The 23301-nt window shown below is 48.1% G+C and overlaps 1 protein-coding gene and 1 long non-coding RNA gene across 2 annotated transcripts in view; both read right to left on the reverse strand.

Annotated features, from left to right (window-relative positions):
- LOC114082774 (E3 ubiquitin-protein ligase rififylin) overlaps nucleotides 1–23301 on the reverse strand; it is a 786130-nt gene that overhangs the window by 172522 nt on the left and 590307 nt on the right. The gene's annotated exons all lie outside the window — the stretch shown is intronic.
- Nucleotides 3409–21180, reverse strand: LOC139703710 (uncharacterized). Its single transcript, XR_011705811.1, has 3 exons — nucleotides 21083–21180; nucleotides 17903–18132; nucleotides 3409–3985 (listed from the first exon to the last, which is right to left on the reverse strand). It is a non-coding gene; the product is annotated as an uncharacterized lncRNA (long non-coding RNA).

The following is a 23301-nucleotide window of genomic DNA, read 5'->3' on the forward strand; positions in this document are numbered from 1 at the left end:
TACATCAACACTTTTGCTTTATTTAAAGACACAAGGCTAAAATATATTCCCCAAGATTTACAAAAAAAAAAATCCATCAAGATTTTCTTTTTAAAACTTTTTAAGACATCCTTCGACCATTAAACCATCTGGAATTGATCTTCTTTGTGTGCTGTAGAATGTATGGATCCAATTTGACCTTTTTTTTTTTTACAGATTGCAATTTCTCCAGGCCTCGCCTTTGATCTGTCCCTCCTGTCCCCTCTGATCCAACATGAGAAACTGTGTCACACACCACCGCTTCATGCACACGTGGCTCTGATCCTGAACTTTCACTTTTCATTTCATTGGTCAACTTGGTCAATCCAATGTTGACCTGCCACTCAGAACAAGTCCTGGTGTCTGGTGATGTAAATCCCCCTCTGTGGTTGCATTTAAACTGAAAGCATCCTAGAAGCATGCAGACTTTTACCCTTCTTTAGAAAAAGTTGAGCCACCTCATCAAGTTCCAGGAAATTCTGTCAGGCACCAAGCCATGCTCTGAACAGACACTGGCCTACTGGACCCTAGGACCACCCAGTGAGGGATGGCGTCCCTCTCCCCATACTACAGATGAGAAAACGGAGGTGCACCCAAAGGACTGGTGCACCCACAGCATCAAAGTAGCAGCTCTAAGATTCGTCTCCCTTGAGAGCATCCGGAGGGCCCCCATCACAGACTTGGGATTGCCTTGTGCTCGGCTAGGAGGCACTGAACGGAACCTCCCCTCTGGGCACCACAAGAAAGGTCAAAGACCTCATCAAACAACTGACATTTCCTGTCACTTCTATGCAACCCTCAGAGTACCCAGCTCATCCACGCACACCGTGGATGGAGGTGATAAGCCTCAGACCACAAATGGTGGTGTGCCTTGCAAAGTCACCAGCAGTGCCTGTCACTTTGCTGAGCATTCCTGCTGATGGCAGAAACTATGCAGGCTACCTCTGAGTCAGCGTGTTCTCACTGATGAAAACGAGCAGGCAGAGGACTGACTTCTGTGGATGGTTCATGTTCCAAGGAGAAGTTGGTCAGTTGGTCTCCACAATAGAGGGGTCTCTCCCTCTCCACCACCCCCCCCCCCGCCACCCTGTATGTGTGTGCAGGTCTATCCATAAGAGCAGACTCTATAGTATCTGGGCTGTCCCTTTCACAGCCATAGTAGCCTTTAGCTCTTGCAAGAGAAGCAGGGGATCTTGGTACTCCTCTTACACACAATGAAACCAAGGTGGTTCAGTGACTGGCCAACCCATCCCATTTCTCCAGGCTCCCAGAGGCAGGCTATTTAAGGCACTTCTTTTGCAAGACCATGATGAGCAACGCGACAGTGTGGGTGAGCAGTGGCTTTCAGGAGTGTGCCGGCAGCAGCAGCAGCACCTCCTGGGGACTTGTTACAAATACAAGCTCTTGGGCTCTACTGCGACTTAAACTCTGAGAACAAGGCCCAGTGATCTCTGTATTAACAGGTTTGCTATGCCCTGTCTTTGTGCCTACAGCTTGAGAACCACTGATATAGAGAACCTACCATGATGCCCAACAAATTTAAAATGATTATTCACTATTTTAGCCAAAGGTCACAGAGAGAGTTGATGCAGAAGCAAGGACTTGTCCTCTGGCCTGACTTCTAGACGACTCTTTCCACCAAGAGTCATCTTAGCATCTAGGAAGGAGATTCCTCTGTCTGGGAGGACTCGTCCTCAGGTCAGTAGTGATCTGGACATATGGCATGTTGGGTCTGGGCAGAATAGTGAGCTGAGGCGCAGGCCCATGGAGAGCTGTGGTCACTGTGTAGTTGGTCACGTAAGAGTCCTGTAGGTGGAGTCCGGGAGGGAGGCTTGCTCACTCAAGTGCACTCATGTATTATTCTACACATTAGTCTGTGTCTGCCCTCACACACGTGGGTCCTTAAGTCTGATGCAGAAGTGGGTCGGTGAAGGGCCAACTTAGATTTGACTTGGCTTTTATATTACAGATATATATTTAGGAATTGAAAATCATCTTGACAACATTAAAGTACATGCAAAAAAAAAAAAAAAAAAAAACACCAAGTCAAATCAATAATGATTGCATCACAACCAAGAACTGTTTGTTTCTCGACTTTCACGATTTCTCTCTTTGTAGAAAAACCTTTTTACTGTCCCGATCACCCTGAACACAAAATCAATCGTGTGTTCTTTTCACACTGACTGCCTTGTGAGTGTTTTTCTGTGATTTTGCTTCTTAATTTCCATAATTGCCATGGTAATGACTGGAAAATATTTCATCCGATGGAGGTGACATAATGCAATTATAGACATTTAGCTGGTTATTTCTAAATAACACTGTTCTGAGTGCTTTTCTATAAGTCCCGTTTTCTACTTGTGATGTTTTCTTCAGATTAACTTCCTAGAAGAGGAATTCTAGGAAAAGAGGACACGGGCACACCCCTGGCCATGGGAACACAAAGGAAAAACATTTCTAAAAGGAATGTAGCCATTAGCTCTGTCGGTAGCCATATAAATATGCCCAATTGACAACATCGGGCCTCCAGCACCAAGGGCTCTTATGTCATTCCTTTTTTGACAACATAATAAGAATGAAATTGTATCCTATTATTGCTTTAATTTTTCTTTCAGTAAATTTCTTCCAAAGACAGAGCTGGTCACAATGGGCTGTGGGAAAGTTCTTTTCATTCAGTGTGGGCCACCAAAGGCCCACATGTTAGAGACTTAGTCCCCAGAGAGCTAAAGGTGATAGAACCTTTAAGAGGCGGGGCCTAGTGGGAGGTCTTTAGGCGATTGGGGGCGTGCCCCTGAAGGGGACTATAGGACCCCTGTCTTTCCTCTCTTTTTCTTTTGCTATGTGGCCATGAGGTGTGTGCTTTTACCTCATCACAAACTGCCAACCTGATGTGCTGCTTCACCCAAAGCCATGGCACCAACCCATTATGAACTGGAAGCTCTAAGATGGTAAGCCCAAACAAACCTTTTCTTTTTATAAGTTTATTATGTCAGGTATTCATTATAGTGACAGAAAGCTGACTAGCACAATTAGTAGGTACCCATATGCAAGTGCATGTGTGTGCATACCTCTTATTATGTGTTTTTGGATGCATACATGTGTCTGAGTATATGACCACCTCTCCGCCTAGGTACCTGTTTCCATGTTACCTCAAAGAACATGTGTGATGCATAGTGAGTTTACCTAAGGCTCTCCCGTAGCTGCTGTTTCTGAGCATGCTTTGGTAGGACTAGGTTTATGTGTGAATATATACCTCTGGGAGACACCGTGAATGCTGTGCAACTAGCTAAATCAAAACAGATGGCTCCCTGCTTGTTGAGAAGTAAACTGAGCCCAATAAGATGTTAAAGAGTTTATTTAAGTTGAGAAGGAAATTAGGAAATTCCAGACCATCCAAAGTTCAGGGTTGTGATGACAAAATTAGGAAATTCCAGACCATCCAAAGTTCAGGGTTGTGATGACAAAAGCCTCAGACAAGTATTGATGAGGGAAAAAACAGAAGAGAATTAAAAATTATTTGAGGCCACAGTTACAAAACTGCCTTCTTTTGGTTTATTTACATGGTTGAAATTCCAAGTCACAGGATCTCCTGTTCATGGGCTGCCTAGGATTGGCTGAGGTTAGGTACTGTTTCTATCTAACATTAAGTATTTACCAGAAACGACTCAAGTTAAGTTTTGTTTACATTTGCCAATTAAGCAAGGTTAAGGTCACTCAGAGGCCTAATTGTTTTTTTCTGCTCAGGGATCCTGCAGGCCTGGTCTCTGTGTCCATGTGCTTCAACAATTCCCCCGCTGCTGTTCATCCTCTCAGTGAGCTAGGGGGTGCGCTTGGCTATCTATCGAGTTGGAGTGGTTTCTGGAACAAAGGTGCAGTGAAGGTGATCTCATCAATCCTTTCAACAGGTGTGAGGTCATCCCATGATGGTGGGCTCAAGTGGCCAATGGCCAAGTCCTCCATATTGTCTAACCTGTTTACAAAAGAATATTTTACCCAATTAAGTTCTAGACAGCTCACTAGAAAAGAGGAAAAAAGTTTCCCTAGATCAAGAAAATAAAGACATTAAAGGATCAACAAGGCTTTAAACAAAAAGTCATTTAAAAAATGATAATTATGGTGTTCAGTTCATACAATTAATTTTTGTTTTGCTTGATATTTGCTAGCAGTGCCTTGGATCCATCACATGGGTCTAAATTTTCCATGAGAGCTTTGGAAATTCTGACCGGGTCCGATAGGATGGTCTTAAAGTTATCAGAAGAGAGTACTTATCAGTCTTTTTCAAGATTGTCCTGCAATTTTATATCATGCGGCTGACAGATTTGATCACTTTAGTGACATATAACATTTTAACTCAATAATTAGAATTACATGACACCATTACACTAGGACATATTGGGTTCCCAGGAGTTTCATACAATCCCTGGAATGCTCAGATCAATAACAAATACAACTTAGGGAGCCCCTGCCTCACATATTATCTGACAGTGACTCCTCATGCATCTCTCTTTCTATAAGAAAAGAAAACAAAATCTTTTGAGATACTTCAGCATCTTAAAACTCTCATAGTTAATTTGAGGTTAAAAAAGACAATTTAGAATTTGATTGCGGGGAGCTGTTAAACATGTGTGGAAGTTTTAAATGCTTAGTTAAATAGGATCACAGGACATTGTAAAAAAAAATACGTATGGACTAAAGATTTTAAAGTCAATTACAGATAGTTGCATAGTCATAAAAGAAAATAAAAACGGCTCTTAGTGAAAAGACTTTGTAAAGGAATCAAAGACCTAATAAGAGACAACATGAAGCCAGTAAAATTATCTTTATAAAACACAGACCCTTTGTGTTCTAGGCCAATTACTTAAAAGGTTTAGGAAAAATAAAACATTTCATAATCAAAAGCCGACCAGTACTTCAAGAAAAGTTTGTCCTTTTAATTTTTTGATAGAAAGTGAAATTCTCTGAATCAATATATTATTGAGCTCATCAAAAAACCTTATCAATAAAATCTATGTAATTTTAGTAATTTGGCCATGCATGTGTTGATTGATTGATTGATTTTGGTGCCAGGGATTGAACCCAGGTGTGCTTAATCACTGAGCCACATCCCCAGCCCTTTTTTAATACTTTTATTTAGAGACAGGGTCTCACTAAGTTGCTTAGGTCCCAGCCAAATTGCCTGAAGCTGGCTTTGGATTCATGATCCTCCTGCCTCGGCCTCCGCCGTGCTTAGGCTTACAGGTGTGCCCCACTGTGCCTGGCTTAATTTATTTTTTATAGTTTAACTCAATTTTCCATCTGTGACTTCTCATCGATTATCATCTTCTTGCACAGCTCCACAAACAAAGGGAACAAATGAATAAATCTCAAATAACAATGAACATTCAGAAGAGCCGAGGCCGTTTTACCAGCATGAGCAAGAAGATCTTCTCCAAGACTCTAAAAATAAGGCTCAGGTGAGTGACAGTGAGCAGGCTTGTCCCCCTCCACACCAGCCCCTCAACCCCACTGTCCCCCACCATCATGCCTATGATCTTTCAGCCTAAAATGGAAGGAAGGAGGCCGGGGCTGAGGCTCAGTGGGGGGGAGCGCTTGCCTAGCATGTGTGAGGCACTGGGTTCGATTCTCAGCACCACGTATAAACAAATGAACAAAATAAAGGTCCATCAACATCTAAAAACATTTTTTTTTAAATGGAAGGAAGGAAGGAAGGAAGGAAGGATGCTTGTGGAATCAAGTGATGTTAGGCCACAGCTCCTGGTTCACAGAGGTTTTCAGGAGACACGGTACCCTATGGGGTGGGAGTCTTCCTTACAACCCTGAAGTAGGCAATGAAGGCTCATCATCTTAAGGGTTCCAAAAGTCTGTCCTGACCAACACTAAAGCCTCACACACCACTGCTAATCCTGTGCAGTTGGAGTGGACCAAACTCTTCAAACATGGCGCCCATAGCGGGGGAAATGGTCAGACGATCCTCATGGGCTGGGATGTGGGCGCAATTTGGGAATCCCTGGGATAGATATCTAGACCTTCGACTTTTATAAGACCAGCAGAGCTTCCCTCCTCCCCACACTCATCCCAACATCTCTCACAGGGGAACTCAATTATGCAACAGACAAGGAACAGAGATGGGGGCCGGTGGGCTGCCTATGCACCCCTCTCCTGGACCCCAGCAAGGGACTCTTATGGCTGGGGCTGCCCATCTGGAAACCAGGCACCGAGAAGCCCTGAAGGCCCTTCTGGCCTTTCCAAGTCAGTGTCCCAGCAGCGGAAACACAGCAGCTACCACTTACCCCCCGCCCCAGTTTCCATGTGCATCTCCCTAGATACTTTACCCCCCATTACCCTCCTGTGTCCCCAGGAGGAAGACACTGATAACATTATACGGATGCTATTTACGGCGGAGGAATAGAAGATCCAATAGAAGACCCTGGGCAATAGAAGAAAACACTGAAGTTCCCTTCCTGCTCTTGAGGGTCATAAAGCCAAGAAACAAACCTCGGGAGTCTGGATCTAGACTCTGTGTTCTTCACCCCACTCTAGGATCTCCCAGATTTGAGAGTGAAGAGGCGTCTTTGGGATTTCAAGTCCCTGACAGCCCACCAATAAACCTTGTGGCCCTTCCCTCTTGGGGGTTGTGTTGTGTTTGTCTTGGGCTGTTTTAAATTGAGCCCAGGGAGTCGTCCTCAGTCACCCTCCGTCTCTCACCCAGGTCCCCTTTGGAGGAGCCCAGAGACCTCCGCTCAGTGAGCATCGAGCCCTTGACTCCCACAGCTCCCACCGCAGCCGCTGAGGATTCTTCTTGGAGACTTGTGGCAGGAAAAGGTGAGCCGGAAGCGGGGATGTGACATCTGACACCCCCCCCATGTGCTTTACAAAGTTCCTTCATCTCATGGTCACTACAGTCCGGGGAAGTGTTTCCATTTCAGAGACGACAAAACTGAGGGTCAGAGAACATTTGTTGGAGGTGCCCAGCTCAGAAATGGCAGAGTATAGATGTGAACCCAGTGCTCTCCCACCTCTGGTCACTCTGCCATAGATTTGGTGGCCCTTGGGGATAGCAGCTCATCTGCAGGGCCTTTCTCTGGCTCCCAGAGGTCCCCTTTGCCTGCATCCATCATCACCCTGACCCCCCCCCCCAAGGCTGCTATTCTTCTCTGTCTCCCCATCAGCTGAGGGTGGGGGAGTCCTTAAAGGCAGAGCGCAGAGAAAAAGAGAGCACCTCAGAGCTTTGCCTGCACATGAACCCCAGCCGTGTGCACCAGGCCCCGAGAAGCTGAGCACCCTCCCAGCTGCTAGACCAGCACTGGAGGCCGCAGTTCTGAGAACTTCTCAGGCCCCGGAGACTCACTCTTCCTCCCTCCCACGTAGGTTGGCCCTTTTCTGTCTTTGGGAAATCCCAGGGCACCTTCTTGGCCAACGTGGGAACTCAGAACCCAAATTCCACCCCTCCAACTGAGTGGGTGAGGGGGCATTCAGACCGTACCCCTAATAAGGACTTTCGTCCGTCCTTCCCTCTGCTTCGGGACAGAATCACGTAGGAGGGTTTAAGAGCCTGGGATCTGGAGTCAACCCGAAATGGTTTTTGAGTCCCTGGCTCCACCATTTGCTGCCTCGGACAAATCCCTTAACCTCTCTGAACCCTCAAAAGGAAACAATGACTAACTTGGTCCTGACCACGCAGTCAAATAAGATGATGAGTGGAAAGTGCTGAGAATGATACTGGGCTTTAGAGTGAGTGCTCGGAGGAAGCTTGGAAATTGAACCCTCCTCTGCCACAGAGGATGAGAGCAGCTTGGCAAAGAAGAGTCAGGTGGTCAGAGTGGAACAGGAGCAGCTCACCTGCATGGGGGCCAGGACGGAGGCCATGAGAAGCCCAGTACCGAGGCAGCAGAGCCAGGAGTGGACCATGACTCAGACAGATGTACAGAATCTGACCAAATTAACCACAGGAAGCAGATAAGAATTTAGGCAGAAGGGTCTTTCCGAGGTGAAAACCCATGGATATGCAATAAGGAGGGGGACAAGAGAGTGCCCGTTGGTGGGAAAGAGGGAGGAGATTAAAGAAAGGGAGCCCCAGAGCTGCCAGGGGCCCAGGAGGTGCCTGCTGAGCTCCAGCAGGGGGTCCCCTTGGCTTCCAGCCTAGCTCTAAGGCACACAGATTGACGGAGCCCCTACTCTGGGCCCAGGATCAGCTACAGTAAGCTTCACCCCGTGTGTCTCCCTGGCCTCTAAACAACCAGGCAATGAGAGAGGTTTTACCAGGTCGCCTGGCCACAGCAGGGACTCCAACCCAGACTGGTGGCTCTATCTCTTCCAGGCAGGTAGAACACCTCGCTTCCACACTGTCATCTGCCACCTCCACCAGCTCTGTGTGACCTTGGACAAGTCACTCCGCTCTCTGGGCCTCCGTTTCCTTGGCTATAAAGCAGCAGCCGCAGCCCAGGGGTATTGAGTGGATGGAGGAAGCTGGGTCTGAGGCCAGCGGAGTTGGCACTCAGTGTGTGTCACCCGTGGGGCTCAGAAGAGGGGAAGACAGCACGGTCCCCCCCACCCCCTGACCCGTGCTGCTGCTGATGGGGAGGGCGCTGGGCTCAGAGTCGAGCCCCCGGAGCTGGGAGCCCGGCTCTGTACCTTACCAGGACTGTGACCTTGAGTAAGTCACGAGAACCCTCTGGACTCATGTCCTCGTCTCTGAAGGGAGGACGGAAGCATGAGAGACTGCACAGGGCCTCGGGGCGGGAGGGACCTGGTGCTGCACCCAGCAAGGGTCAGAGAGGCCCAGGGAGCGGGCGGCAGGGCTGACGTTTCCCTGTGGTGGAGGAGACTGGCCAGCTGGTGGGCACTGACGGGGACAGGGTGGACATGTGGGGAGCACACAAATGCCCAGAAAGATGCCAATCCCCAGACACGGGGAGAGAGGCCAGTGTGCACAGAGCAAAGGCCAGTGGGAAGGTCACGGGGCTGGGATTCTCTCCTCTATCATCTTCTGCTCAAGGTAGCCGCCAAGGGACTGCCCACAGAGACCTTCTTCCTGAGCTACTCAGGGAAGTCACTCACCCACTCTGTTCCTTCTCTTTGGGGGGTTCACACCAGGAGAAAGTAATGCTCACAGGGTTCTGGGTGGGAGGGACTGCATGGGAGGAATGAACTACTCAGAAGGAAAGAGCTAGAAGACTCAGCCAAGAGCCCCACGGGGAGGCACTCAACTTTCAGCACCGGCTGGGGGTTGGGCAAGAGGACTTCACAGAAAGCTGTGACTGGGGAAGACCAAGCCACAGAGAACAAAATTAGCAACAAGGTAGGGAAGAGAAACCCGCCGTGGGCGCAGCTTAGCCTCCACCTCCAGAGCTTGCAGAGGGACCTCAGCTGCCGCAAGCAGGTGGGCACAGAGCTGTCCCTGGCCCATCTCTCTGCCAGCTTCCGCGGGTCCGAGAGAAAAGTCTGGGACAAGAAGCAGCGATGTCTCTTTCTGCCTGTGAAGGAGAGGACTTCACCTTCCTGAGCCTTTTTTTTTTTTCCTCATCTGTGAAATAGGATGGTAATACTTTCCTCAGAGTCATGAGGAGGAGAAGATACAACCATAAGAATAGTAACTGAGTCGGGCACAGTGGTGCCCGCCTGTCATTCCAACAGTTCGGGAGGCTGAGGCAGGAGGATGGCGAGTTCCAAACCAGCCTCAGCAAAAGGGAGGCCCTAAGCACCTCAGTGAGACCCTGTCTCTAAATAAAATACAAAATAGAGCTGGGGATGTGACTCAGTGGTTGAGTGCCCCTGAGTTCAATCCCTAAGTACCACCATCCCTGCCACACACACACACACAAAAAAAAAAAGAATAGTGACCAATATAATATGCCAAGCTGTATTATTTCATTAATCTTCACAACAACCCTGTTGGATGAACACTTTCAACCCCATTTACAGAGAAAGAAATAAGGCTCAGAGAGGTTAAGTGATTTTTCCAAGTCACACAGCGGGTAAACAGCAGGATAAATGTGGGATCCGAGGTCTAACGGACTCTCTTCAAGCTTTGGAGCCTGCTAACTGATAAAAAACAATTAAGCTGCCCTCCCAAACCCTTTCTGGGTCTCCACTCTGTGTCCAGGGGCTGCCCGGATACTGGGCTCTCTCCTGGACCTTGGCCTTGGATTGTGGACTCCTGGGCGGATCCTTGCCCGGAGGCTGCAGGAGACCAGGCTTGGGATCCGCTTACTCTCGGCAGGCAGCACCTTTTCCTGGACTGTGGCTCCTCACGGTGAGCCCACACGCCCATGACAGACACCCAGGGAGGGGACCTAGCCGGAGAAGTGTGTTGACTCGGCATCTTGAGCCCGGGAGGCCTTGAAGGTGGCTGCTTCTGTCTGTGGGTGCAGGGAAGTGAGCGATCCCAGGAAGCAGGTCAACAGGAAGCAGGTCAACAGGAGGAGAAAGTGGAAGAGGCTGGACCCCAAGCCACATGGGGAAAGCTCACTCCAGGGTTGCACCCGACCACCCTTCCTTGGAGAAAGCGAGCGGGCCCTGGGCCTTGCTCCTGGACCTTATCCCTGCTTTCCCCAGGATATAGCAGGGGTGTGCTGGGATGTAGCCACAAGAGGGAACGAGTCTCGCCAAGCCCTTGCTGGGTGCCAGGGCTGCAGGAAGAGCTTGGCATGAGTCACCCCATCTAGGCTTCTCCATAACCCTGAAGGGTGGGCATGGGGTCCCTATGAAAGAGAACTAAGGATCGAGGAAGTTTGTCAAAGGCCCAAGGGCCACCCAGCTGGCAAGGGACAGAGTGGCCTGCCTGACTTCAGCGCCCACACTCTGCTCTCCACAGGCCCCCAGCGGATCCCCCTCATTCCCGCGGGAGAACCGTGCCATCAGATCAGCCCACGAGGGCAGCTGAGTCCCACAGGCTGATTTGGTTCACCACAGACCTTCCTCAGAACCCGGGGGGCCACTCTGTCCTGGGGGCCAACGTGACTCTGCTTACTTATCACTATGTGACACGTCCCCCCATCCTGTCATGCCCGAGGCTCTGTTGTAGAAGCCGAGCAAGGCTGTGGAAGAAGTCCAAGAACCTGGCTTCAGAGAACTTAGTGGAGAAGACAGATGCGAGGCCAAGCGTGACCACGGCCCCAGTGAAGTGCCTGGGGACCTGGGGACAGAGGGAGGGTGCCACCTCGTGAGAATGCAGCGGCCAAAGGGATCCAGGCCAAGTGGCTAACTCAGAGCATGGTCGTCACAGTTGGAAGGACATCGGAGATTGTTTGGTCCAAACCTCTCATTTTTCCAGATGAGAAAACCGAGAGCAAAGGGGAGGTTTGTGTAGGATGCTGTGTGACATATGGAGCCAGGCAGCGTCAGAGCCAGCGAGGACCAACCCCTCAGGCCCTGTCCCTGGCATCACCGTGATTCTATTTACGATCTAGCCTTGACAGGTGACCTAGCAAATGGAGCCCAAGATAAGTCCACTGCCGCCATCACAACAACTCAACCCCCACAACCCGCTGGCCTTCTGGACCAGGAAGATTCGATTCAGCTGCAGGAAAAAACAAAACAAAACAAAACAAATCACTGGTAGCCTAAGCATGACAGGAGTGTCTAACCCCAGGTAAAAGTCCAGAGGCCTGAGGTCCAGGCTCTGCTCCACGAAGTTGCAGGGACCCAAGCTCCTTCTTGCAGCCCCTCGTCCTTCTTCAAGCCGTGGCCCTCGCTCAGCAGCCAGGCTCCCGCGGCAGGGTGGGTGAGGAGAGAACGATGGTGCTTACCCCTACTGCTAACAAGGGTCGCTGGGGCCGTCCCATGACACACCTCCCTGTAGCCCATAGCTGGAGCTTTGCCAAGTGGCTGGCTAGCGACGTAGTTTCATTCTGGGTGGCCAGGAGCCCAGCTAAGAGTGCCATTCCAATGGAGCAGGGAAGGATGGACACCTGCCTTGGATTCTCACCCTTTAATTCACTCTCTGGATGCTGCTTTTTGCATCCTCCCCTCCCCTCCTTGCAATCCGCCGCCCTGTCCACAGTGTGGGGTGTGACCACCCTCCTGGCACACCTCGGCCTCACTACCACTCCTTTCCCAGCTCAGCAGCAGGCGCCTGCTTCCCTGCCAAACAGCAGGCCATGTGTGTGTGTGTGTGTGGGCGGGGGGGAGGCCTCTGCCAGGCTGGGAGGCCAGAGGAGTCCCGAGTCCCAAGTCCAGATTCTGACTGGGCCCATTCCTCGCTCTGTGACTTTCATCCAGTTACACCCTCTCTCTGGGACAGGAGAGAGTGTGTGCATTTCAGACCCCAAAAGGAAAAAAAAAATGAAAACTAAAGAGAAAACATCTCAGATCTTACTCTGCAGGTGGGCCTGCACCTAGACCCACAGATGTACCGTCTTTGGAACGCACAAGGAAGTGATAGTAATAGCAAATCTTTGGAAACAAACTACCTGTCCATTAATTGGAAACCAGCTAAACACACATCAGCTGTATGCAGGAGAATATTCAGCCTCTGTTTAGAAGAATAAGACCACTTCATGTATGCTCCCGTGGAACACCATCCCAAATACATTCATTAGTCAGAGCAGGGGATGGATCAGTGTGCATAGTATGTAAACTTTGGTAAATTATATCCACCCAAATTTATATATTCCTCTGGACACACACACACACACACACACACACACACACAAAGTCTCTAAGGAGAGGAACTGGTATCGGGGAACAAGGAGAGAATTTTTAATATGCAAGTTTTGTGAATTATTTACCAGGTAGAAGCTACAGGAAAAGGTGAGGATGGGAAGGGAGAGATTTAGTGGGTATTATTTAATCTTGGATCCAGACAGTTTTTTTCTCTCTCCCTTAATCACCCCTTTAGAAAAGACAGGACACTTGGTAAACTAACTGAAGCTCTGCCTGGTTCAGCTACATGCATGGTCACTGTCCCAGATGCCCACATCCGAGGCCCGGCCACCTCTGCTACCCTCCATGGGCAGCCTGCCTCAGACACGGCCCTTGTTGAGAGAGAATCCAGGACTGAGAAAGTGGGAGGAAGCTGAGAAGGTGTACCCAGGTTTTTTCATGCTGGGTTCCTCTTCCTGGGGACTTGCCTGCTACCTGTCCAGCCCGCTGTCCCTCTAAGGGGGTAAAGCCGGTTGGTCAGGATGCTTATGTGTGGCAAGGACAGAAATCCCAAAGCGAAACCACTGAGTCAGTGGATTGGCTCATAAAACCCCATGTATCGGCCCAATCCATGGACAACTCAAGAGCAGGGATAGAACTCATCTGGGGGGACACTGGGGCAGGGACCTTGTAACCTACCATAACTCTCCACCCACCACGTCTAGTTCCCTTCTCCTGTGGCCTGGATCTCACCTCCAGCAGGACCCTGCTCATCAGCAGCTCGGGGCTCTCTGCCTGAAGCCCCGTGACCCGAGAAGAGTCACATTCTCCCTTCTCCAGTTAGAAAACCCTCAGGGAAGGACGGCGACTGGCCTGGCAGGCGTCAGTGCCCACTGCTGCACCCAGTGGCCCAGCTAGAGGAGCAGGCTGCTGGTTTTTGGTCCAGCCAAAGTATATCCCCCACTCATCTGAGCTCAGGTCTCACCTCCCCTAAGAAGCCTGCTCCCGACCCAGCCCTGGGTGCAGCGAGCCCCTCTCCCTCACATCCCTGTCTGAGCTGTGTCTACGCAGGCCTGTGTGGCCATTGGATTAGCATCTCACACTAGCATGGGTGTGCGTCTCCCTCACTTAGCACAAGCTCGGTGAGGGCAAGTGCCAGTCTGGCTTTGTGCCCTTTGTACCCACAGCATTTAGCATGAGGAATGGCATGAGGTATCAGGTAGCAGAAATAGGGGATCCCAAAGCATGACAAGCCATACAAGGTACGGCTGCTCTCTGAGGCCTGGCCACCTTCCCCCTGTCTACCTACAGTCTTTGTTTACTCCTGAACAAACCCAAAGGCCTTTGGCCGACATCCATCCTCCCACGAACAGACTTAGTACCTAGCGGTGGATTTCACAAGCATGGATTAAACACCACTGCGTGCACCACACTGTCCTGGGTGATGGGTTACAGCCATGAGCAAAATATAGAGAAACCCCCTGCTACTCCAGGGAGACTGAGAAGAGACAAAACGGAAAGGAGAAACGCTGTCCAGTTTTGAAATGGGCTGTCAGGGAAGGTCTCGCGAGAAGTAGTATCGAAAAAGCCTGGAAGGAGAGGAGAGAGCGAACCACACAGCTCTTTTGTGGAGAAATGTTCTAGGCAGGAAAAGTAGCCAGTGCAAAGACCCTGTGGCAAAAGCACATCTGGAAGTACAAAGAGGTCAATGTGACTGAGGTTATTTGACTTGAGCATTCGAGTAAAATGAGAATTGACCTTTGGGGATAGCATTCATCCCCGGGCACCTTGACACTGTGTAAGAGGGAGATGTCCAGGGTTAAGGCCAGTGAAGAAACAGTGACCAGATCTCTGTAGAGACAGAGATATCCGTGTAAGGACTTTGACTTCTACTGTCAGTTGGTAAGCCCCGAGTAGGGATTTTGAGCAAAGGATTGACATGATCTAAATGATGGGTTAACAGGAGTCTTCCGACGGCTTCAGGGGACAGTGCAGACAGAAGCAAGGAGACCAGTTAGCCAGCTCTGGCAAAAGCCAAGCAGGAGAGGATAATGCTTCGGGCCAACGTGTGGTGATGGCTACTTGGCCAGGGTAGGATATATTCTGAAGTGAGAGTCAACAGGGTTCACAGACTGATCTCCTTACCAGAGGAACACAGGATTCAAGGATTCTTTCAAATAAACAAGTCAAACAATGGAGTTACCATTAATTGAAATAAGCAAACACACAGGAGAAGCAGAGCGTTTATGTGTGTGTGCATGTGTGCATGCATGCGTGTGTGTGCGTGCGTGTGTGTGCATGTGCATGCGTGTGTGTGTGTATGCACGCTGGGGATGGAGCACAGGGCCTCGCACGTGCTAAGCCAGCACTCTACCACTGAGCTCCATCCCCAGCTCTGAGGAAGCAGGTCTGATGGGAGGTGACAGGAAAGGCGGGGGCTATCACCACTTGGCTGTGATCAAACTCTTCTTGCAAGGTCTCTTAGACATGCAAGAGAAAATATGCAACCCAATAAGCAGGTAGGTGGAGGTATCTGGAGCTCTCGGAAGACAGCATGTGGTTTTCACCATGTGAAAGTGTAGCTATCCAGCCGTTCAGACCTGAAAAAATGGTGATCTCTATGATTCGACCTGTAGGTGGTTGCCAAAGCCACAGCACTGGACCGGATCCCCAGGAACGGGATGTAGGTGAAGAAGGCAGAAAGTCCAATGATGAGCTCCAGAACACTCCATTACAATGTCGGGCAGGTGAGAACCCAGAAAAGAGCACTGAGAAGAAATAGGGGTGGGTGGGGGGAGATAGGAACATCTGGGAAACACAGCAGCCCGAAACCAGGGTAAGAGAGTACCCCCAGAAGGAAGGAGTGACCGTGAGTCCAGGGCTTTTGAGGGTCCAGGTAAAATAAGAACTGAGAATGGCCTTGACAAGAGCCGGTAGATAACTGGATTGGAGAGAGAATGAAGGAAGAGATTTAGAGACAGCAAGCACCATTCACAGCCTGCCCCTGAATGCCGGAAAGGGCTGCCCTACTGGACTCTTTGAAGATAGACAATATTTGCAGTCTATGAGAATAGAATATTTGCAGTCATGCTATGTACAGTCAAATTCTGATAATTCACTTCTAGTTCCTCCTGATCTGCAATGGGTAAGTCCCTTAGTTAAGAAAAATATTTCTGGGCTGTGGTTGTGGCTCTGCGGTAGAGCCCTTGCCTAGCACGTGTGAGGCACTGGGTTGGATCCTCAACAACACCTAAAAATAAACAAATAAAATAAAGGCATTCTGTCCATCTACAACTACAGAACAATTTAAACAAAGAAAAGAAAAATAACTCTCTGTGTTGGGCCCTTCCAGAGGCTGCTGAAACTTGACCCAAGCTGCCCTGACCCCACCCTGGTCTAGGCTGTCAAGGTCATTTCCTGTATCAATATGTTCAAGGACAAAGAAGGATCAGTCTCTCAGTGTGCAATTGCTAAAATTGTGGAAGTAACTTAGTGGCCCTTCAATAGATGAATGGATAAAGAAACTGAGGTATATATACACTATGGAATATTACTCAGCATTACAAGAGAATAAAATTATGGCATTTGCAGGTAAATAGATGGAGCTGGAGAATAGCATGCTGAGTGAAGTAAGCCAATCCCAAAAAACCAAAGGCAGAATGTTTTCTCTGATAAGTGGATGCTGATCCATAATGGTGGTGGAGGATACCATGGGAGGAATGGAGGAACTTTCAATAGGGCAAAGGGGGGGGAGGGGAAGGGAGGGAGCAGGGGGGTAGGAGAGATGGTGGAATGAGATGGACACCATTACCCTAGGTACATGTATGAAGACACAAACGGTGTGACTCTACTTTGTATACAATCAGAAATGAAAAATTATGCTCCGTATGTGTACTATGAGTTGAAATGCATTCTGCTGTCATGTAGAACAAATTAGAACAAATAAATTACTTAAATCAATTTTTTAAAAACTCCAGTTTCAAGGAGAGTTCTCACTACCTGGGTTTCCCAAGAGGGTTTCCAGCTCCTCTGGGAAGCCTGCAAAACACCTGCCTTCGTTGGCTGTTGTCTGGGAAGATTCTCTCTCTGGCCCTGCATCTCCCTCTGGGAGCTTATTATTGACCCCAAGACACCAACCCCTGGCTTCAGACTTTAAGTATCATGCCCTTTCCACAACGCAGCCCTGGCCTCTGATCCCTTGGTTGCAGTCTTGGGGAGGAAGCACCTGCAGTTTCATTGATGAGTTCTCTTGCAGATTTCTCTGCATGCCAGCCCTGACTCCCCTCCAGAGTCTACAGATAAATCACCGCAGCTAAAAGAAGGTCAAAAATGGAATTTTTACAACCACAGGAAATGACGATTACTTAATTCACCTCCTCTTGGAAGAACCAAGGCCTGAATCACCCCAGACAGATGGGGTCCACAAGAATCTGTGAGATCCCAGGATCTATTATTGCCCAGGATCCTGGGCATTAGGTCTGATAAATGTAGGCTGTCGGCAGGGGAATGTCCATGCTGATAAAGGACATATGTCATCAGTAGCAGAGCTGTTTGTTTGCTTGGGATTTTTTTTTAAAGGTCATTGTTTAAAGGGTAGCCCCCTGTGGGAAAGAATGAAGGAGAATTCTGTTGAATTTTTTAAGCTGATGACATTTAGGCATTGAATGATATTTGAAAGCTTTCTGCTTCCATCTCTATCTTTGATTGCTCTCTCTCTCTCCCTCCCTCCCTACCTCAGATACTTTATAGGGAGAAAACATATTTAAATAATATATTATCTTTTATTGTATGAGATATTAAACTTTTTAAATTATACAACAACCTCCAGATTTTAAAAATACACTCCGTAGCTATCCGTGAGGGGTTGTTGCTTTGCGATCTAGGCTGAGGAATGTAACTTGGCCCATTTACAGAAATTAAGTGATTTGTCTCCTCTGACACCTAGGGTTTCCCTCCAGACTGGAGCTCTGGTCCATTCCTTGGATACTGAATCCTTCCCTATGCTCCTACCTCAAATGCCAAAGTGGAACCCGAGACATAGAGGAGATAGCTTTCACCAATGGCTGAGGTTCTCACAGCAACTGCGTGGCAGATGAGCTCCAGGGTGACTTCCAGAAGGGACCCACGGGGATGGGCATCTCTGCCTTTGGTTAAAAGATCAGTGACCTCCACCCCCCCCCCCAGATTCCATTGCCTTGGCAAAATTATAAAGGTCCCACGTGGGGTCTCTGCCTGACCTAGGACACCTTGCTGGCTCTGCCTCAGCTGGGCTGCAGGACAGCTCACCCTGGGCACCATCACATACCTGGTTCATGTTCCTCAAAGGTCTTCAGCAGGAACAATTGCAAAGGTGAACTTACCAGGGATAACAGGAAGTCACCTGTGACTGACAGCTCACCCCACCAATCCCTTTGTCCTTCTCCTCCTCTTCCTTCTCCTTCACCATCATCACCATCTCACTCACAGTGTGCATGGACACTGACGCAATGCCAGGTATGTCAAGTTCAGTGCCCACGTGCAGTGTCTCATTGGACCCTATGACAATCACAGTAATACTATAATGATAATTCGCCCCGCTTTACAGAGAAGAACATTGACGCTCAGAAAGTAAGTTCATCAAGGTCAGCAACCCAGAAAAGGACACAGTGAGAATCAGCTCATATCTGTTGGCTCCCCAAGTTCATTTTGTAATTACTATGCAAGAGTTTGTTAAAAGTTAAGAATATTATTCAATTCCTCAGTCTCTCCTGGGAGATTCTGAATGCCTCTCCCTTGGGAGAACATACTAGTACGTGCACATCCTGATGATCTTAGCAGAATGCAGAGAAATTTAGACAATGTTGCCCAGAGGCAGGAGGTGCAGGGGAAGAGCTCAGACAGGACCTTCCCCAGCTCCACACTCACCCGTCCAGGGCTCCGTGTTGGGGCTTGGCTGTGCTCTTGGCTCCTCACATTCCTGTCTCTAAAATAAACAACCTAACACCTGGTATCTGAGCAGAGACATTTTCCGTTGTAAGCGACAGAAACAGAAACCACTTCAAGTTTTCACTTAGCACGGTGTTTAGCAAATAGCTGATGTGCTGTAAATATGTGGCAAATGAATCAATATTTTTAGAAAGTAGGAAAAGTACCAGGAAAAAAAAAAAAAAATTCAGGTGTCTTGTGCTATCTAAGGGAAACGGGAACATCAAAGCCTTAGGAAGAACAGGCAGATCTGGTGAACCCAGATGGAGGAGCTCAGGCCAAGCAAGAGCAGAGCTAGGCCTTCCGGTTCCCTCTGCCCGGGGCCTGGCAGGGCTGGAGGAGAGGCCTGGTCTGCACACTCTGGGTGTGTGCACGCAGGGTTACCAGGGCACCTTGGAAGGGTGGAGGCCCCGTGGAATGAGTGATGTGAGATGTCAAAAGCTCAAGGGATAGAAAATAGAGGTTAGTTTCTAGGTTCCATTTCCCATCAGGATTCTATGCAAGCATGACTGCTTGACCCCTTTCCCAAGGTCAACTCCAGAGAGCCAGAAAGAGAAAACTGAAAACCATGGGAAACCTCTGGGGTTGGGTGCAGCTGTGAAGGGTGAAGGGAAGGGTAGAAGGCCATGCTGATTTGGGCCTGGGCAGGAGGCAGCCCAGAATATCCGGGGCTTCTAGAAGAGTGAAACTACCATCTGAGGAGGGTGTTCTCCTCATGTACCTCTCCCTAGGGGAGAAGTTACCTGAGATGACCTGAGAGTTGCCTCATTAGGTGTTTTCTTGATCCTGGGGTCCCCAAGGCTCACCTCCCACTACTCACTGATAGCATCTGGGGGCTGGGGGTGTGGCTCAGTGGTAGAGGGCTTGCCTCGCAGGTGTGAGGCACTGGGTTCGATTCTCAGCACCACATAAAAATATAAATAAAATAAAGGCATTCTGTGTCCATCTAAAACTAATAAAAATATTTTTTTAAAAATAATAAAAGAAATAGGTAGCATCTGGCCTCTCACTCCCAGGGAAAAATGAGCTCACAAGCCAAAATAACAAGACCATTGTGAAGCCTGACAATTTAGTAGAAAAAACTGACTGGGTATGGGGCAGTGTGAGAACAGGAGAAAAGGGGACAATACTGTTACTGAGCAAACACCTCGTGTTCACAAAAATCTTTGTGCTTAATTTTCATGTTCGTTCTTGGAGACAGGACATGTCACTAGCACTTCTCAAGTAAGAAACTGTGCCTCAGAGCAGCCAAATGACTGCTGAAGGACATCAAATTCATAAATAGGGATCGCGACCTGGAACCGGGCTCTGGAGTCAGACCATCCAGGTTCAAGTCACTTCTTGATTAAAAAGAACTTGGCTAAAGTCACTTCTCTGACTTCAACCTCCTCTTCTACAAAACACGGATAAGACTGCACCTAACTCATCAGGTTGTTGTGAAGGTACATTGTGTTAAATGTACACTTCCTGCCACATACACAGTACTAAAAAAAAAATATAGTGGTGGTTATTTTAATTATGTTCAACTGGATGCTCCTTTTATCTCTTCTGTTATTTTGGTAGCAGATAATAATTCTTCTCTCCCCACTTGTTTAAAAAGCAACCAGTTGGAATTGTCACTTTTGCTTCTCAGATAAGAAAAGTCCGCCCACACAAACCAGAAAGAAAGAAATGACACAGTTCTGAAATCAAACCCTAATCTTCAGCGGAGCCTTAAATGACAGAGAGAGTGGGCTCTTCCAGAGGAAAAGGATCCCTTGAGTGCCCAGAAAGGATGTAGGCTCTGTTACAAAGGATCCTGTCCTGTCCTATCTTATCCAGAAAGAATCACAAGCCAAGACGGAAATGTTTAAAGTTGGGCTGTGGCAGCGCAGGGGTGGTGTACACCTGTAATCCCAGAGGCTGAAGCAGGAGGATCACAGTTCAAGGCCAGCCTTAGCAACTTAGCGAGACCCTCTCTCTAAATAAAATATAAAAAGGACTAGGGATGTGGCTCAGTGACTAAGAGTCTGTCCCTGGGTTCCATCCCTGGTACCCCCCAAAATAAATAAGTATAAATAAAGTCAGGCTGTGCTTTCTTAACTAATTATACATTAGTGCAATGGATTATTATAAATCTCTCCAAACTTATCTACACAAACATTAAACACACATACACACACGCACACACATAAAGGCATTTGTGGAATGGTTAGATGCAAAAAGCCCAGTATAGAGCAATGAGTAGATTATGATGCCTTTATTGGAAGATATGACCATCCATGAATATAAAGGTAGGAAGGGACAGTGAGGCGGGCTCATGTGCATGGAATGTGGGCCACTTTCTAAAACTTTCCATGGAGTTTTGGTCTTTTCTATAGAAATCCAAAGTGTGGAGGGCTATAACTATGACCTACTTGTATGTACAAAATTACATCAATACGATTAATCCAAAACGTCTATCATCTGATATAGACGTACCACACCTATAGAAAAATCCCAAGAGCCACCTGCACCCTCATACACACCCACCAATACTTACAGAAGGACAAGTGTCTCGTCAGCATCAGTGGACAAGGAAGCCCTTGCTAATAATCAAGAATGCCAGAATGATTGACAGGGGAGAGGTCCTACTGTGTGCCAAGCACTTTGCAACCCGTTTCCTGCGGGAATCCCCTTCCAGTCCGTCTACAGGAGGCATCAGCATCTCCATTTGCTGATAAGGAAGTGAGGCTCAGAGATGTGAAGTGACTTCAGCCTGGGAGTGGCTTCCCTTCGGCACAATCAGGTGCAAAATCAGTGGCTTTGGAGGTTTCTCTCCATCAGCCTCACCTTCCCCCATAACAGCTCTGCAAGGTGGCCTGGTCCTAGAGGCGTGGCTCCCGGGCCTCCCCAGTTGGGGCCCACGCTGTCCCCGTCTCTGCATTGCAGCATCTAGCCACTGGTTCTGGCCTGCGCAGGAGTCTCTTAAGATAGACAAAGAGATAAGAATTTCCAATTCCACCCCCTCCCCAATACTCCCCTGTGACACAGAGACCCCAGACGGTACGAAAGAGTCCTGCCTCGCGCAGACAGCCGTGGGAGTGGCGGAACTGTCATTGTAGCCACAGGCTCTGGCAATCTGTGATAAGTGACGATTGATGGGAATGGAAATTTTGGAGGAAGAAATAAGACAACATCAGAGAAGTTATCAGAAATAAATATGGGAAATGGGGTGTCTTCCTCAGAAGCAGGCTCTGGCCTGTGCGGGGCCTGGAGCATGATATTATCAAACTAAGTGTTGAATAAATACTTGTTAAATAATGGGTGATGATTACCCTGTGAACCCACACACCTGGGCTTGGTGGCACCAAAGGCCTTTCAGAATCAATGTGACCCTCCCTGAATGCATCACTTCCGGGCCCCTCCCTAGTCACCTGCTGCTCTTCTGTTCCCTCCATGGATGGAGAAGGCCTCGTCCACTGGTCACTCCACCAGAACATACCTGTCACCTCTGACTCTCTGAGCCTGTTTCACTGTTCGCCAGGTCCTGGTGATTCTTGCCTTTAAATATCACTAAATTCCTCTAATTCTTCTCTACCCTGGAGGGCACCTTGGTTAAGAGGCAGCTGAGGGACTGGGATCCTAGACTCAGCAGCCAGGATGCCTGGACCACCCTGTGCCAGCTTATGACCTTTTATGACTTAACCTCTGGAAGCCCCCGTTTTCTCACCTGTAAAAGGAAAGATTAGGACTGTGGAACCAACCTAGATGCCCTTCAATAGACGAATGGATAAAAAAAATGTGGCATTTATACACAATGGAGTATTACTCTGCATTAAAAAATGACAAAATCATAGAATTTGCAGGGAAATGGATGGCATTAGAGCAGATTATGCTAAGTGAAGCTAGCCTAACCCTAAAAAACAAATGCCAAATGTCTTCTTTGATATAAGGAGAGTAACTAAGAACAGAGTAGGGTTGAAGAGCATGAGAAGAAGATTAACATTAAACAGGGATGAGAGGTGGGAGGGAAAGGGAGAGAGAAGGGAAATTGCATGGAAATGGAAGGAGACCCTCAGGGTTATACAAAAGTACATACAAGAGGAAGTGAGGGGAAAGGGAAAAATAATACAAGGGGGACAAATGAATGACAGTAGAGGGGGCAGAGAGAGAAGAGGGGAGGGGAGGGGAGGGGAGGGGGGATAGTAGAGGATAGGAAAGGCAGCAGAACACAACAGACACGAGTATGGCAATATGTAAATCAATGGATGTGTAACTGATGTGATTCTGCAATCTGTATATGGGGTAAAAATGGGAGCTCATAACCCACTTGAATCAAAGGGTGAAATATGATATATCAAGAACTATGTAATGTTTTGAATAACCAACAATAAAAAATTTAAAAAAAAAATAAATTGATATTTAATATTCTAAAAAAAATAATAAGGTATTGTGTCCAATTACAACTAAAAAATAAATACTTTTTTAAAAAGAGTATTTTATGGCCTATGTAAACACTAGGATGAATATATTAATTTTAGGACATCTAGAGTTGATGATTCTCATGGAACAATTTTTCTCCAATGGCTTAATCCTTCACACAAAATCAGTTTCCCTGTAATCCCAGCAGCTTGGGAGGCTGAAACAGAAGGATCATGAGTTTGAAGCCAGCCTGCGCAACAGAAAGGCGCTAAGAAACTCAGTGATACCCTGTCTCTAAATAAAATATAAAATAGGGCTGGGGATGTGGCTCAGTGGTCGAGTGCCCCTGAGTTCAAA

This window comes from Marmota flaviventris (assembly GCF_047511675.1).
Source record: "Marmota flaviventris isolate mMarFla1 chromosome 17 unlocalized genomic scaffold, mMarFla1.hap1 SUPER_17_unloc_1, whole genome shotgun sequence".
NCBI classification, from domain to species: domain Eukaryota; kingdom Metazoa; phylum Chordata; class Mammalia; order Rodentia; family Sciuridae; genus Marmota; species Marmota flaviventris.